Below are 11,846 nucleotides of genomic sequence, written 5' to 3'. Positions count from 1 at the left end.
TAAGTGGCTGCTGATCTCGGCTTTGGAGGCAGCCCTGCAGTTTCTCCTCAAGAAACTGTCTTTTCTTAGGCTGAGCTGGATGCTGTACTTCCTCAGCGACCTTACATGAACTCTGACTCATAATGACCCGACTCCTGCCCTGTCCTGCACATCCTCACGTCTCTGTCAAGCTCAAGCCCATTATCGTAGTCACTACGTCAAACTATCTCATTGAGGGGCTCCCACTCTCACTGACATTCTACCTTTCCCCGCCGGAAGGTCTCTACACCTGTCAAAGCCCCAAGACAATACCATGAACTACGTTTTAATGTGCCCCTCCAGCCATTCCACCACACCCCTTATACATTTGCCTTGGCTCCCCAACTATCCAAATCATGAGGCCTGTGCAAACAGACTTTCTTCCCCTATTCACTCCCCCAGACCCTTTTAATGCCTCAGCCATCTGTCACGGAACCCATTCTCCATAACCTCTTCTATCACCACATCACACCCTCAAGGCTGGATTCCAATACTTCCTGCTTTTATTTAGCTGTGTGCAACCAGCCTTGACTTGGGAAGCTGGGAAAGGAAGATAGACTGAGTCATGCAGACCTTGTCCAAGTGTCAGAGCCTGGGGTGAGAGAGGTGTGGGTTAACAGGATGGCTCAGGCACCAAGACTCTGGAAGGACTGCAACACCCCTTTGTACAATTTAGTGCCTCTTGTCCCAATCAGCCCCTGATTCCTTCCCAATCACCGGGTTCCTGGTGAGCCCAGCACTCTGCAGATGCCCACCAGATTCCTGCTGTCCTCTCAGGATCCAGTCTGTGCTTGAAATGATAGCCATTGACATAAGTGCTATGTACATAAGTGCTTTTGTACAAAAGGAACCATGTTAAGTGAATTGACTTTTTCATTTACTCTTTAATTTACTCTGATAGAGGTGACATGATAGAGGCTGGATCTGTAATATTAGCTTTGGTGCTTTAAGGGTAAGGAGTTCCACTGCCAACCTAAAGGCAGGTGGTTTAAAGCCACTATCGGCGGCTCCACAGGAGAAAGATAGGCAATCTCTCTTTGTGAGATTTGTAGCCTCTGAAAACCTGTTCCTCGGATCCAGCTGGACCATTAAGAGTAGTTTGTTGACACGTGCTCAATATAATGACTTAAGCTAGTGATGTCACAAAATTCAATTTACTTTATATCGAGTGCACATGGTACAGTCTCCAGAATGGATCACAGATTAGGACACAAACCAAGCCTCAACAAATTACAAAACATTGAAATAATATAAACCATCTTCTGAAACGACAATGACATAAAACTAGAAAATAACCACAGGAGAGTAAAGCTTACAAACCCACCCATACGGAAGCTAAATCTTTTTTAGAACTGGGTTATAAAAGGAATAAAGAATGGACTTGAAAAGTTCCTTGAAAGAAATGAAAATAAAAATATAACATATCTAAATCTCTGGGATGCAGCTAAGACAGTCTTTAGGGGGCAGTTCAGAGCAATAGGCACACACTATAAAAGGGAGAAAAGGAAAAAAATCAATTCTCTAACTCAACATCTTCATTAACTAGAAAAAGAACAAGAATCTAATTCTACAGCCTCTAGAAGACAGGGAATTATAAGGGCAAGAACTTAAATCAATGAGATATTGAACAGAAAACCAATTGAAACCAGCAATAAGACCAGGAGCTGGTTTTTCAATAAAATTGGATCAATAAAATTGACAAACCATTAGCAAACTTAACCGAAGTAAAAAAAGAGAAGACATAGATAACTCAATTAAGAAATTATATAAGTGACATCACAAAAGAATCAAATGAATCAATAATATCAGAATACTCTGATAAATTCAAAAGCCTACTGGAAATGGACAAATTCCATATTACTCATGCCTTACCAAATTGACTCAAACAGATTTAGAACACTTGAACAGACCCATCACAAAAGAAGAAATTGAACAGGTCATACAACAGCAACAACAACAAAAACCCTACTTGAAAAGTCCTGGACCAGATGGCTTCACAGCTGAATTCTATCAAACATTCATAGAAGATTTATTACCAATTCAACTTAAAGTATTTTTTAAAAAACAGAAAAAGAAAAGATTTAAAAAAAAAAAGGAACACACTCCCAGAGTCATTTTATGAAGCAAGCATGACCATAATACTAAAACTAGGCAAAGATATTACTAAGAAAGAAAACTACAGACCAGTATCTCTCATGAGTATAGATGCAAAAATCCTTAACAAAATCCTAGCCAATAGAATCCAAAAGCACATCAAAAGAATAATTCATCATCACCAGGTGGGATTCATAACAGGTATGCAAGGATGGTTCAATATAAGAAAAACAACCAATATAATTCACTATATTAACAAAGCAAATAACAAGAAACATATGATCTTAGCAATTGATACAGAAAAGACATTTCACAAAATCCAATACCCCTTCCTGATAAAGATCTGTAGCAAAATTGAAAAAGAAGGGAATTTCCTCAGCATAGTGAAAAGTAGATATGCAAAACTAAAAGCTAATATCATTCTCAATGGAGAAAGACTAAAAGCATTTTCCTAGCCAACAGGGATCAGACAAGGATGTCCACTGTCACCACTTCTATCCAATATGGTATTGGATGTGCTTGCTAGGGCAATATGACCAGAGAAGGAAATAAAAAGCATCAAGATCAGATGCAGATGATATGATGGTGTACACAGAAAACCCCAAAGATGCAACAAAAATACTGCTAGAGTTAGAAGACCAATTTAGTAGAGTGGCAGGATATAAGATCACTATCCAAAAATTAGTGGGATTCCTCTACAGAAACAAAGAGAACTCAGAGAAGGAAACCAAGAAACCAATCTCATTTATAATAGCCAACCACAAATTCTAATTTGGTGTTGGCACAGCATATTGAATACGCCATGACCGTGAACCCAAAGTTCCACAGTTCAAATCCACCATTTGCTCCACGGGAAATATGAAGAATCCCCTCCTATGTGATTAACTGCCTATGATAATCTCTGGAAGGTCAACTATGAGTCAGTTACAGCTTTACAATACACAACAACAGCATCGTGAACTGCCCAGAGGAAAAACAAGCCTATCGTGAAGGACGTGCAACCAGGGAGATCCTTCAAGGCAGGAATGGTGAAACTTCATCTCACTTACCTTGGGCATGTTGTCGGGAGGGTCCAGTTCCTGGAAAAAGCCACCAAGCTGGGAGAGGTGAAAGGTCAGAGAAAGAGAGGAAGAGCCTCAAGGCGATGACCTGACACAGTGACACCACAGTGGACTTGAACGTGACAGAGGTCATGAGGATGGAGCAGGACAGGGCACAGTTCAGATCTGGGGTTCTAGGGCCGCTATAAGATTAGTCGACTTGAGGCACCTAACAAAAACAACATAAACTCTCAAAGGAAACCAAGATTGGACTCATCTTTGGAGAGCTGCTAAAAGCTATGTGAGCATCTCCAAGGGAATCAGTAAACCTTGAATTCTCTGAATCACTAAACCAAGGGATTCTCTAAACCTTGAATGGGATAACAGAGCTGCAACTCTCCAGGAATGGGAACCAGAGATTTTTGGTAACACTCAACCCACAAAACAGGGACCACAAACCACGGCTAGACCTTCCCCCGCTCTTTTGTTCTCAGCAGTGCTGTTGTGGGTAGCTGCGTTAGGAGCTCATATCTCAAGCACTTGGTGTGTGCATGGATGAGATCTGAGGTGGGAACCCTAACATCTTTGTGATAAGTTCAGATGCCATTTGGGTTCCAGTGCTCGCTTCGGCAGCACATATACTAAAATTGGAATGATACAGAGAAGATCAGCAAGAAGTGTTCCATATTTTGGACCCTGAAATTAACTGGTGTGTAACTAAGGCCATTTGGGTTCCTAGTGGCCATTCAACTAGCTAGGTGCTTAGCAGGTCTGAGCTAACCCAAAGGGCAACATTCCATTCTCAGGTAGTGTTGCTGTCCATTTGCCGGTGGGGAGCAGCGACACCCTGATGGTGGTAAGTGACAGAGACCCACCACTCTGGGAGCACTGCAGAGAGCCTACTAAACTCTATTGGGCGTTACAACGTGCTTATATACAGGCGAGTAACCAGGAAGACAGGATGGGGAGGCTTGTAGATGTGGAGTATGCAGATTGGACAAGAGAACCTCAGCCCACTGTAGACCACTCCCAGCTCAATGGATGTGGCAGCCATCTTCCCGGGGGGGGGGGGGTGTGTGTGCGCGCTTTCTCAGCCAGCACAGCCAAACACAGGAGCGCTTTCTCTATCCTGTATTAAGGGCTGATATGGGCCACATAGGCTTGCACTTACCCAGAACTAGGCAATCTCCCCAGGCTAGGGGCCTCCTCCTCCTTCCCAACACCCCCCAACTGGGAAGAGTGTAGCTAAATATAGATTAGGACTTTGCAGAGAACAAAGGAGAGAGCTGGAGACATTGCCTGGCCAAGTCTTTAATGGTTTGCTGTAAATAGCCCCATGTTATCCAGTGTAAGTTAAAAATCAAGGATCTGGTGATTATAGCTCAGAACGTCATGATTCTGGGTCCTAACTCACCCACCTGTGACAGTAATGGGTGTGTTGCTCTTGTTGGTGTCATCAACCTCTAACCTCACCACCTCTGATGTGCTTGGGTGCACTCTGCAGTCACTGTGCAGACGACTTATTGAGGATCTCCCTCTGACCTTCCACCTTTCTCAACATGATGCATTTTCCCAAGGAACAGCCCCTCCTCACAACACGCCCACGTACGTTTCACCATCCTTGCCTCAGAGTAGCACTCGGGTTGCACTTCCTCCGAGGCGGACTTGTTTGTTATTTGGCCATCTGTGGGGTGGATAGTGGGTGCTCTTCCCAACACCACAGCTCAGGGCTTCATAATGGGCTGTATTGCTGTTCTGTGCATACCATCAAGTCAGAACCGACCCATAGCTGACCCTCCAGTGGGTTTTCAGAGCCAATTATTCCCACAGGAGGACATTGCCCATCCTTCTTCCTCAGAGTTGATGGTAGAGTCAGAGCACGTACCTTTCTGTTGGCAGCACAACTCCTTCCCACTGAGGCACCAGAGCTCCCTGATGGGTCGTAGCTGTCACCAGTCACAATCTTGCGATGACGTCCTTGTTTTCTGTTTTGGAAACGGAACTCCTGGCCATGAGCCTCATTCATTGCCAGTGGTGTCTCTCACGCCACTATGTCTCTTTTCTGTTTGAATAATAATAAATGGATCTCTATGGAATGTATCAGGGAGCTCTGGTGGCTTAGTGGTAAGGAGCTGCACTGCCAACCCAAAGGCATGCAGTTCGAGCCCACCTCCTGCTCTGCGAGAGAAAGATGGGCAGTCTCCTCCCATGCAGCTTCTTGCTTCTGAAAACCCACTGAAGGCTCATCTATAATTCGGTTCCATCTCAAAGGCACACACACCAACAGAGAATACACACATGAGCCCATTGCTGCAGTCACCGTGTCAATCCAGCTCGTTGAGCAGGATCTTCCTGTATTTGGCTGACCCTCCAACTTCCAACTGTCCCTTTCCAAGAAGTAGCCTCTCCTAACAACTTACCCACAGGTCAGGAGATGAATCTTTGCCTCCAAGGAGTGCTGTCTGTACCTTGTCCAAGATGTGTCTGTCTGAGGAGAGTGGTACAGGACAGAGCAGAGTTCCAGTCTGTTATTCACAGGGTCATTATGAGTTTGTTAATTCCCAACAGCATTAACATTAACAGTGGCCTAGAGCTCTGGTGGCCTAGTGCTATGGAGCTGTGCTGCCGATATGACAGCTGGGGGTTCAAATCCACCAGCTGCCGCTCTACTGCAGAAAGAGGGGGAGATCTCGTCTCATGTGATCAACAGCCTCTGAAAACCCACTTGCTTCATGGTCAACCCACTTGTGTGGAGATTCTGTCAATACAATGGCACATAACCTCAATAATAAGAGGCACTAGGGGAAGTTCTGCGGGCCTTCACCATAGGGAGTTGCTTTGCTAACCCAAAGCACCATTCTGGCAGTTCAAATCCACCAGTGGCTTCCAAGGAGAAAAGGATGGACAATCTCTTTCCGTCTTACTTACAGCCTCAGAAAACCACAGAGGATCAGATAGGATTCAGTTCTGACTAAAACACAAGGAGTTTGTGTTTGAGCAGCATTATTGTTGTTTTTGTGTACCGTGGAGTAGAATCAACTGATAGCTGACCCTCCAGAGGGTTTTCAGAGGCAATACTTGGACAAGAGGAGATTGACCCTTCTCTTCCCACAGAGCAGCCGGTGGATTCAAACGGTGAACGTGCCAACAGCACAATTCCTTACCACTGAGCAGCACTGTTGTCATGGGCCTCCAGTCACCCGTGATCCTGTGAACACTAGCTCTCAACTCTGTCCTATCCCTGAGCCAATCTCACAGTCTCAGACACGTCTGCCCCTATCACACCAGTCACTATATCAATCCATCTCATCTGAACTCTTCCTCTCCTGCACTGTCCCTCCATCTTTCCAAACATGATGTCCCTCTCCAAGGACTGGTTCCTCCTAGGAACGTGACCAAAGTATGTGAGATGCAGCTTCAAAATCCTTGCCTCCACAGACCAAGTTGGCTTTATCCTCTCCAGAACAGACTTGTTTGTTCCCTTGGTGGTCCATGGTGTGTTCAATACTCTTCTCCAGCACTACTACTCAAAGGCATCAATTCTTCTTCTGTCATCTTTAGTCATTGTCCAGCTCTCTGATGCTACCAAGTAACTGCAAAGATCATGTCTTGGATCAGGCATAACTTAGACTTCAGACTGATACTGTGGTGTCTCAGGACTCTGGAGAGATCTCTGACAGCAGATTTTCCAATGCAATTTGTCTTTTGATTTCCTGACAGCTGGCGCCAAGGGTTTTGATAGTGGAGCTGAGAAAACAGAAATTCTTAACAATCTCAACCTCTTGTCCATCTCCATGGTGCTGCCAATTAGCCCAGTGGTGAGAATCTTTGTCTTCTTGATGTTTCAATCCATATCGAAGGCTGTAGTCTTTGACAATCTGCAGTAAGCACTTCAGGTCCTCCTCAGTTTCAGCAAGCAGCGTTGTGTCATCTGCATAACACAGATTGTTAATGAGTCTTCCTCCAGTCTAAACGCCACATTCCTCCTCATAAAGTCCAGTCTCCCAAATGATCTGTTCAGCATATAGAGTGAAATGGTATGGCGACAGGATGCATCCCTGACACACTCTTTCCTGATTTTAAACCACGCAGCGTTTCTTTGCTATTCTGACAACTGCTTCTTGGTCCGTGTATAGGTTTATACACAAACACAATCAGACGTACTGGGATTCCCATTTTTCTCAAGGTTAGCCACAAGTTAACGATCCACACAGTCAAATGCTTTTGCATCGTCAATGAAACACTGTCAGACATCCCCCAGTACTCTCTACTTTAAGCCAAGACCCATCTGACATTGCCTATGATGTCCCTAGTGCCTTGGCCTCTTCTAAACTCAGCTTGTATTTCTGGTAGTTCTCTACTGATATATTGTTCCAGTGATTTTTAAAATAATCTTCAGCACAGTTTTGCTGGAATGTAATATTAGTGATGCCATTATGAGTTCAATAATTTTGGCATTCTGTTGGATTACCATTTTAGGAATGGGAATAAATATATATCTCTTTCAGTCAGTTGTCCAGATAGTTGCCATCCAGATTTCTTGACACACCTTGGCGAGCATGTTCAGGGCAGCGTTTTGTTCATGGAAATGTATTTATTGTTGTTCTTTCAATTCCTGCCCCCCCCTTTTTTTGCCAATTCCTTCAGCGCAGTTTGAACTTCCTCCTTCATCACTATTGCCTTCCCCTCCCCATTGCCTCTTGATCATATGTTGTTTCATGAAGCTCTTCTGTGTTAACCAATTCTTTTTGGAGCAGTGACTCTGTACTTCTACTTTTATTGCCTCCTGGGTCATTTAATATTCTGCTTATAACATCCTTAAGTATTGCAACTCAAGGCTTATATTTGTTCTTCAATACTTTCAGCTTAAGAAATGCTGAGCCAGTTCTTTTCTTTGGATTTTCTGACTCCAGCTCTTGGCACATTTTATCATAATGCATTGTTTGGTCTTTTGAGTTGCCTTTTGAAACCTAGTGCTTTAGGGAATAAGGCGTTGTACTGTCAACCCAAAGGCAGGTGTTTCAAATCCACCAACAGCTCCACAGGAGAAAGATGGGTAATCTTTTAGGAGATTTACAGCCTCCGAAAACCTCTTACTCAGGTTCTATGGCATAAAATGACAGAATCGAGCCATAGCTGGTCTGGAGCAATGGGGATTTCAGAGGTTGTAAATCACGTGGGAGTTGATGGTCAGTCTATCCCCTGCAGAGTGCCTGGTGGATTTGAAGCCCATGCTTTCAGGCTGGTAGCATAGCTCCTTAGCACTAGACCACCAGAGTTCTAGGGCTACTGTTGTTTTTGGGGTGCTGTAGAGCACTCAAACATAACGACCCTGTGAACAACAGGTCTGAACACTGTCCTACCCTGTGCCACCCTCATCAGACAGACACGTTTTGGAAAAGGTGGAGACAATGCTCCTTGGAGGCAAATATGATATCGCTTCAGCCCCCTGTCCTTTGTTAAATTGTTAGGAGAGGTTATTTCTTGGAAAGGAACATCATACTTGGGAAGCTGGAGGGTCAGTGAAAGAGAGGAAGATCCCCAGTGAGATGGATTGACACGGTGACTGCAGCAATGGGCTCAAGTGTGTCAGAGATGAAGAGGTCTAGTGTTGCTGGACGGGTTCAAGCTGTCAACATTTCCATCACCTGCATGGAGACCCACGAACAACAGAATGAAGCCAAGAGTAGAGACAAACTTAGAGCTTCTGTAGACTCTTTATACCAGGATGCATTCTCTGTTGGTGGGTACCGTTAAGTCAGAACTGACATACAGCAAAGCTCTGGTGTGTTTTCAGAGGCAAGAAGGTGCATGGGAGGAGACTGCCCATCTTTCTCTTGCAGAGCAGGAGGTGGGCTCGAACTGCATGCCTTTGGGTTGGCAGTGCAACTCCTTACCACTAAGCCACCAGAGCTCCGTGATACATTCCATAGAGATCCATTTATTATTATTCAAACAGAAAAGAGACATAGTGGCATGAGAGACACCACTGGCAATGAATGAGGCCCACTGAGTGAATGGCTCATGGCCAGGAGTTCCATTTCCAGAAGAGAAAACAAGGACGTCATCGCAAGATTGTGACTGGTGGCAGCTATGACCCATCAGGGAGCTCTGGTGCCTCAGTGGGAAGGAGTTGTGCTGCCAACAGAAAGGTACGTGCTCTGACTCTACCATCAACTCTGAGGAAGAAGGATGGGCAATGTCCTCCTGTGGGAATAATTGGCTCTGAAAACCCACTGGAGGGTCAGCTATGGGTCGGTTCTGACTTGATGGTATGCACAGAACAGCAATACAGCCCATTATGAAGCCCTGAGCTGTGGTGTTGGGAAGAGCACCCACTATCCACCCCACAGATGGCCAAATAACAAACAAGTCCGCCTCGGAGGAAGTGCAACCCGAGTGCTACTCTGAGGCAAGGATGGTGAAACGTACGTGGGCGTGTTGTGAGGAGGGGCTGTTCCTTGGGAAAATGCATCATGTTGAGAAAGGTGGAAGGTCAGAGGGAGATCCTCAACAAGTCGTCTGGACACAGTGACTGCAGAGTGCACCAGAGCACATCAGAGGTGGTGAGGTTAAGGGCAGGATAGGGCAAAGGTCAGAGCTGGTGTTCACAGGGTCACCATGAGTTAGAGTTGACTCCACCCACTATGAGTTAGAGTTGATGGTACCACCAACAACAGCAAAGCAACCCATTATTGTCACAGATGGGCGGGTTATGACCCAGGATCATCAAGTTCTGAGCTATAACCACCAGGTCCTTGATTTTTAACTTATTCTGGATAACATGGGGTTGTTTAAAGCAAACCATTAAAGACTTGGCCAGGCAATTTCTCCAGGTCTCTCCTTTGTTCTCTGTAAAGTCCTAATCTATTTTCAGCTACACTCTTCCGGAGAGCAGAATGTCGCCCTTTGGGTTTGTCTGGACCTGATAAGCACAGCATCTTGCTAGTTGAACAGCCAGAAGGAACCCAAATGGCATCTGAACTTATCACAAAGATGTTAGGGTCCCCACCCCAGATCTCAGCCATGTACAAATCAAGTTCTTGAGACATGGGCTCCTAACAGCAACCAGCAGCACTGCTGAGGGGGGAGGTTAGGGGGAGGGCCTGGCAGTGGTTTGTGGCCCCTGTTTTTTGGGGGAGTGTTACCACAAATCTCTGGCTCCCCTTCCTGGAGAGCTGTAACTCAGTTATTCCATTCAAGGTTCTGAGAATAAGAGAGTAACTCCCTTGAAGACGCTCACAGAGCCTTCAGCAGCTCTCCAAAGATGACTCGACTCTAATCTTGGTTTCCTTTGAGCGCTTATGTTGTTGCTGTTAGGTGCCTACTAACCTCATCGCAGCCCTAGAACCCCAGATCTGAACCTCGCCCTGTCCTGGTCAGTCCTCATGACCTCTGTCACGCTCAAGCCCATCGTGGTATCACTGGGTCAGGTCATCGCCTTGAGGCTCTTCCTCTCTTTCTCTGACCTTTCACCTCTCCCAGCCTAGTGGCTTTTTCCAGGAACTGGCCCCTCCCGACAACATGCCCAAGGTAAGTGAGATGAAGTTTCACCATTCCTGCCTCGAAGGATTCCCCCTGGTTGCACGTCCTTCAAGATAGGTTTGTTTTGTAGCTCTGGTGGCCTAGTGGCAAGAAAGTGAACTGCAATCCCAGAGCCACACAGTTTGAATCCATCAGATGCTCTGCTGGAGAAGGAGGGGAAATCTCCTCCTGTACCAGTCAGATCCGATTTGACGGTACACACACACACACACACACACACACACATTAAAAAGAGATAGGTTTGTTTTTCCTCTGGGCAGTCCATGCTGCTGTTCTTGTGTATCATAGAGTTGTAACTGACTCATTGACCTTCCAGAAGATTTTCAGAGGCAGTTAATCACATGGAAGGGGATTCTCCATATTTCTCCCATGGAGCAAATGATGGATTTGAACTGTGGACCTAGGGGTTGGTGGTCATGGCATATTCAATACTCTGTGCCAACACCACAATTAAAAGGCGTTACTTCTTTTTTTTGGTCTTCCGTATTCATTGTCCAACTTTTAGATGCATGGAAAGCAATTAAAACCACCATGGTTTGGACCAGGTACACCTTGGTCTTTAAATGGACATCATTGCTCTTTAGCATTTTGGAGAGGCCCTTGAGAGCAGCTTTTCCCAATGCAGTGTGTGTTTTGATTTCTTGACTGCTACAACCATGACGGTTGACCGTGGATCTAAGTAAAAGGGAATTGTTGACAACTTCAATCTTTTCTTCATCAGTCATGACATGACTTATTGGTCCAGACATGAAGATTTTTGTTTTCTTGATGTTCTGATGTGATCCATATTGAAAGTTTAAAGATTAAACCAAAATAAACAGAATCTGAGCGACTAAGTCATGCTGACAGGGTAAGAACCCTCCAACACAATGTCGAAGGTCTGTGATGACTGTTTAGGCCACAGTAAGGTGCACCTGATACAGGCCATGGTCTTTGCAATCACTTGTTATGTATCAGAGAGCTGGACAATGACTAGGGAGGATAGAAGGAGAATTGGCGCCTTTGAGCTGTGGTGCTGGAGAAGAGTATTGAATGTATCATGGACTGCCAAGAAAACAAACAGATTCAGCCTGGAGAGGGTTAAACCAGGCTGCTCCTTGGAGGCAAGGATTCTGGGGCTTCGTCTGACATACTTTGGACATGTTGTAA

The sequence above is a fragment of the Elephantulus edwardii genome, unplaced genomic scaffold, assembly GCF_000299155.1.
Source record: "Elephantulus edwardii isolate Elephantulus edwardi_28Jun2011 unplaced genomic scaffold, EleEdw1.0 scaffold00315, whole genome shotgun sequence".
In the NCBI taxonomy this organism is placed as follows: domain Eukaryota; kingdom Metazoa; phylum Chordata; class Mammalia; order Macroscelidea; family Macroscelididae; genus Elephantulus; species Elephantulus edwardii.
This window is presented reverse-complemented; position numbering follows the sequence as displayed.